The 6,000-nt window shown below is 40.4% G+C and overlaps 1 long non-coding RNA gene across 1 annotated transcript in view; it reads right to left on the bottom strand.

Annotated features, from left to right (window-relative positions):
• Positions 1 to 408: 408 nt before the first annotated feature.
• Positions 409 to 6,000, bottom strand: part of LOC144313918 (uncharacterized) — an 87,267-nt gene continuing 81,675 nt past the window's right edge. The window contains exon 3 of the long non-coding RNA XR_013379568.1: positions 409 to 2,864. This is a non-coding gene — a long non-coding RNA (uncharacterized LOC144313918). The remainder of the gene's footprint in view (positions 2,865 to 6,000) is intronic.

Below are 6,000 nucleotides of genomic sequence, written 5' to 3'. Positions count from 1 at the left end.
TTCTCTTTGATTGTCATCCTCTATAATTGTTTTTTCTTATTTCTAATTGTAACCCACTTCCACCCCCTTGAAACCCTTGTGCTCTTAGCCTTTGAGTCTCCACTTTCTCATTTCCCCCTGGCCTCTCAGATCTTCCTTCTGACTCTCACATTGTCTTCTATCCTCCCTTAGAGGGATGCCTTCCCCCACTTTCTGCCTTCTCTTTCTCTTTTTCAACCTTTCCTGAACATTCTCAACAACTTCTAAGGTGCTGAGAATCATCTGTGTTGCTAGGACTGAAGTCTCTCCTCAAACCCACACCATATTTTCATCTGCACACAAGATATGGCCCAATGGATATTCCACATGTGCCAGTTTTCCTTTCTGGTCTGTTTTAGCAAGGCACCAACCACCAAGTTACCAGGCATCTCCGTGGGATCATTTATTTATTCTTTTTGACAAATGTCCTAGTACAGCTCACCATCAAATCCCATCAATACCAGCTCATTCTGCTGTTCCCATTGCCATTTTTCCAACTCAAGCCTCCAACACCTCTGGCCAAAATAGCTCCTTGAATGCCCCAAAACTTTCTGCCACTTTGGTAAACCCTTATATCACCACCACCAAAGACTTCTCTATCTCATTTCTCCTATTTTAAAACTCCTGTATATTACCCTTACTCATCGAAGAAAATTGATGTGTCCCAATATGGCATTCAAGATTCACCTCATTTACCTCAAAGGTAAGATTTTTACCAACTTTTTGTGCCCCCTGCCCTCTTGACCCTATCATGTAGCTAAAATAGACTTAGGTGTTCTTGATCTCTCTTATTAGACTTCCTTGCTATTCACTCAACGGACTATAGGTATGGCTCTGAGATGAGAGTTCAAAACAATGATTTAACTTTAAAGCTGCTTAAGTGACTTATGAATATTAGCATCATTTTATTTCTTACTACAGCCTAGAAGAAACTAAAAGGAAGTCTTTTTAACACATACAGGTACACTCTACTTATATGATCCACTTAGCCTTGTTATCCGGTGCTGTTGTTGAATACCGTAGCCTTTGTTGTACTTGAGATAACTTACCTGAAGAGTACTGGCTCCTTGCTTCTAAGGGAAGAGGAGCCCAGCTGATTCTTAGAAGGCACCCCCTAAATGGTGAATGGTGGCATTAGAATGGGTTAATGAGGTCAATTTATGACCTTAATGGTATCTTTATATATATTTTTAAATTGCAATATAAAAAAAAAAAGTGTTTCGTGTCAATAATTCCATGTGTTTAAAGTGGTATCATCGTCACCGAAATACTGAGTTTCCTTGTGAGGAAACAGAAATAAAAATGGGGAGGGGGGGATATTATATTGTATATGTTATATATTAAACAAATATAAATATGTGTTGTATAATTACATAATATGTTGTTATAATTATATAGACACACACATACACAGATTTATTATAGGAATTTGCTGGCATAATTATGGAGGCCAGGAGGGCTCATGATCTTCTTCTGCATCTTGGATAGCCACCAAAGCCAGGGGTGTAATCTAATCTGAGTCCAAAGGCCTAAGCCCTAGGAACACTGATGTCTAAGTCAGGAGAAGACACATGCCCAAGTTCAGCTTGAGCAAGAAAAAAATAAAATAAATAATAATAAATTTGCCTATCCTTTCCCTTTCTGTTCTATTCAGGCCCTCAACTACTCAGATGAGGCCCACCCACACTGGGAAGGGCCATCTTCCTCATTAGTCTATTGATTCAAATGCTCATCTCTTTCAGAAACTCCCTCGCAGACACATCTAAACAGAATGTTTTACCAACTATAAGAGCATCCTTTAGCCCAGTCAAGCTGACACACAAAATTAACCATCACGGAAGTAACAAAGTACTCATGTCAAAAGGAATAAGGATCTATAAAACTTACCAAAAGTGCAACCAAACAGAAAGATTAAATTGACTTATTGAATTACTTTCATTCACCTAGAAAATTTACCAGTGTTACTCCTTTCACGTTAATAAGAAAATAATCATAAATTTGTTCTGACCAAATGACTGTGATTAGGTGATTCTTTGAAAAGATGTATTTCCACACAGTGGGAAGGAAGGCCTGATTGCTCAGTATTTCGTGATCAATAATTCTTTCAATATCTTCATCTGTGAAAGGGAAGTTCAACAAAATAAGCAGAGCTATAGAGTATGATGATGAGCTTGTAGCAGGAGCTGGGGAGGCAGAACACACAAAATTCCTCCAAAATAGACATTCACATTTTAATTTAATATGAGCATGCTGGTTGTTCACAGAAGCTATTTAAGAATTACTAAAGTAGACAGAAGACGGGAGGAGCTTCCTGAAGGCTGGTTCCCTCTGGCCCTCCATGTTGGCCTTAGACGGCGACATCATCTATAAATTAGGCAAACCAACTGACTTAACCAAGATCTGATGGGCATAACGTTGAGCAGATGGGGATGCGCAAGACCTGGAGGCCATCTAGCAAACAGGCATTTGGGGAAGGGGTTCAGGCAAACACAGTGACTCTTTGCTGAGAGGAGACTGGAGGAGGAAACGCAAGGTGTGCCACTGCAGTGAAGCTCAACTAAAACAGAGTTGCCAAGGCCCAAGATAGAGGCCAGGTGAGGGGGAAACAGAGCCTCAGTTGTTGGTATCCTTGGGACAGAGTCAAAGTGGGCACAACACAGGTAGATACATATGCACACCCATTCACCTGAGATGCTTTCCCTTGTAAAGCAGGTATGTCCTGAGTCCACAGATATGCTCTGAGTTTACAAGTTCAGTCCATCCTGGGATAGCCAAGGGCAGAAAGTCAAGCAGGTAGATGTAACACCACGGCTCTTAACAGAGACTTTCCTTTGCCTGTGGCTTCCCTGAAAATATAGGAAATATCATTAAGGGCTTTGGTTTAAAACCTCTTTCCTTTTATGTTTCACAAGTCTGAAAACTACATAGGAATAAAACAAAATGGTGACAATATCCACAATAAATAAATAAATAAATAAATAAATAAATAAATAAATAAATTCACAAAAAGGAGTAGATACCATCATCTGGAAGGCTAAAATGACATTTATGACAATCTCCAGGTCGCTCTTGGAGCTAATATAGGACTGTCCTCAGGTACCTACCACCCAAATATGGAGGATAGAGGGAAAGTTGCAGAATGCTTTAAGTTTTCCTCTGAAATATCATCTCACTACTACGATGATGTTTGCAGGGAAGATGTGAAGAGAGAGCTCTTTTGCTTTCTAACTGGAATTTATTTCCAATTCTAACTTCAAAGTTTCCGAGTGAAGCATTTGTTAGGAATAGTATTTTGCCATAAGGACTAACCCTTGAATCATAAGGGAAATTCAAGGAAGTGGAATACAGTGTTTTCCAACTGTTATTAATTTTTGCTTACTCATCCAGTCCTTCTCTTTGCTATGGAAGAAGTGACATTTCCCTGCTGGAATAAGGATCCTGCTGTGTAAGAGCCCTGAATCTAATTGTAATAGTTGGATTTGTTTTTGTTGTTGTTTTGTGTGTGTGTGTGTGTGTGTGTGTGTGTGTGTGTTTAGACTGTTGATCATTATTTTTGTATTTTTTTCTGCTGCCCTTATCACGGTGAAATACTCCTTTCTAGAATTCTCTCCCCCATATCTTTGCAACATGTATTACGTTTGGATTATTTCCCTTTGCTACTTATATTGCCAAATTCTTAGAGACCATCTACATGTCTTGGCAATGTAAGGAGTGGTTCAAACTGCCATTTGTTTTGCCCTAACTGGCCCGAGTCAGCTGATGGGAATTCTGATTATATGCACTTAGGCCAAGATGTGAAGTTGGTTTGGAAAACTTTTGGAAATATCAATCCAAGAACATTTCTTTCCTATTTATGTCTATCAGTCACTTTATTTCCTACTGAGACTTATTTATATCACTCAGAATTTCCAACTACAGAACATGACTTTGAAATCCCATAGTTTCCAGAAATCTCTTAGAAGTAAAAGGAGATGAAATGAACCCGTAATCACACAGATGAATTTCTTTCTCTGCTCTTTGAAAAGCAAACATTTTCTTTTCTTTCTTACAACCCTTCCTTCTCGCTTCTATCCTATTCATATTTTATATTTTATGATTCTTCTAAGTTTACATATGATCAGGATATTGATTGAAAGATGGTCTTAACATACCACACACACAAAATAGCCCAGGAAGTTGTCATGCAGTTATCTGCGTATGTGTGTGTGCATACACGTAAAGAGTGGGACAGATATGATAAATATGATCAAGCTAGGGATCATCTCTTTGACAAAAGCTGAACATCAGTGAAGTTTGTTCTTCTCTCTTACATTTAATCCAATCCAAGATTCCACTGAAACCGAAGAAATAGTCATTAATATATCTACTCCTCTATACCTGGATTGAGCCCCTAATAAGAATCGGACACTGTTCTAGACTCTAGGGATGCCACAATGAGTAAGCAGACAAGTCTATCTCAAGGAGCTTCCACCAGAAGGGAGAGAGTTGGACCACACACACAAATGAAACCTTTAACATCAGATGGAGAGGAGTGGCCTGATTACAACAAACCAGGGCAATGTGAGGATGATTCAGCAGGCTATGTAAGATTGTGTCCTCAGAAGGCACCTCTCTGAGAAGTGATGTTCATGCTAAGACGTGAAAGACAAGAGTGTGTGTGAAAATACGTAAAAAAAAAAGAAATTAAAAATTTTAAAAATCACTTAAAGAGGAGGAAGTGACTCATTTAAGGGCTCTAAGGCAGGAACAAGCTTGAGTTGTTTGGGAAACATCAGAAGTCCCAGGGTGATGGGGTAGGATGAACAATAAGGTAGGAAGGAGCAGTGGAAACACAGATGGGTGACAGTGGCCACCATACAGACCTCTCAGGTTAGGCAAGGAGAAGCAATTGCATGGTATGAAAGGAATCGATACTACCTCATTATAATTTTTCATGGCTCACCCCCTCTGCTTTGTGGAGAGTAATACAGGAGGCATAGGAATGGAGAAGGAAGACCACACAGGGAGCTGACCTGATGGTTCAGGCAGACGATGATGTGCTAGCAGAGCACAGATTTGAGACATGCTTTGGAAGCAGGCTTTGTAGCAGGAACTACAGATATGGATGCATTTTCTGAGATGGGACAACTGAGAGGCAATAATACTGTAGGGTTCAGATTGGCCACGTAGGCAACTGGATATAAGCATGTGGAGAAAAGGTTGGAGTAGAGATATCTGAGAATCGTAAACTCCTGGAGTACTTAAAACTATAGAATTAGATGCATTTATAAGTGGTGCATGGAGATAAATGCGGATCCCAGATCCATGACCTGTGATGCTCCAACATTTCCAGTCAGGGCGAGGAGGAAACAGGCACAGAGAAGGGGAGGCTTGCGTGGGAGCATGGCAGGAAGGGATACCAAAGAACACTGTTCTTTTTCTCAAACCTTTCAGAAGTCATTGAAATCAATACGTAATGAATGCTCCTCCCCCTTTTTTTGGGCAGGGGCCTAGGTGGAGATCATATGTGTATTTTGTTTAATTAATCCGGAAGGTAATACAGGCAGAAAAATTCAGCGAATTTAGGTAGCTGGGTAATATGCTTACAAAGTATTGGTGGAGTTATCTTCTCCTCTTTATAGTGAACTAAAAATTTTTTTCTGTTTTTTTTTTTTTCTTAGATCTTATTTATTTTGAGAGTGAGCGAGAGAGCAAGAGAGAGTGCAGACAGGGGGAGTGGGAGGGAGAGAAGCAGACTTCTCACTGAGCAGGGAGTCTGATGATGCAGAGCTCCATCCCAGGACCCTGAGATCATGACCTGAGGCAAAGGCAGATGCTCCATCCACTGAGCCACTTGGGCGGGGTGGGGGGGGGCGGGGGGGTGCCCTACCTAACACTTTTTCATGTACTAAAGTCTACAAAGATCTTGCCAGGAAAGGGACAATGGTGAACCCAGCCACAAGGAGGTGGAGGTGACGAGCAGAGTGGTGATAAGCAGGTCAT

The sequence above is a fragment of the Canis aureus genome, chromosome 5 (assembly GCF_053574225.1).
Source record: "Canis aureus isolate CA01 chromosome 5, VMU_Caureus_v.1.0, whole genome shotgun sequence".
Taxonomy (NCBI): domain Eukaryota; kingdom Metazoa; phylum Chordata; class Mammalia; order Carnivora; family Canidae; genus Canis; species Canis aureus.
Note: the sequence above shows the minus strand (reverse complement) of the source record. Positions and strands in the feature narration are given on the sequence as shown.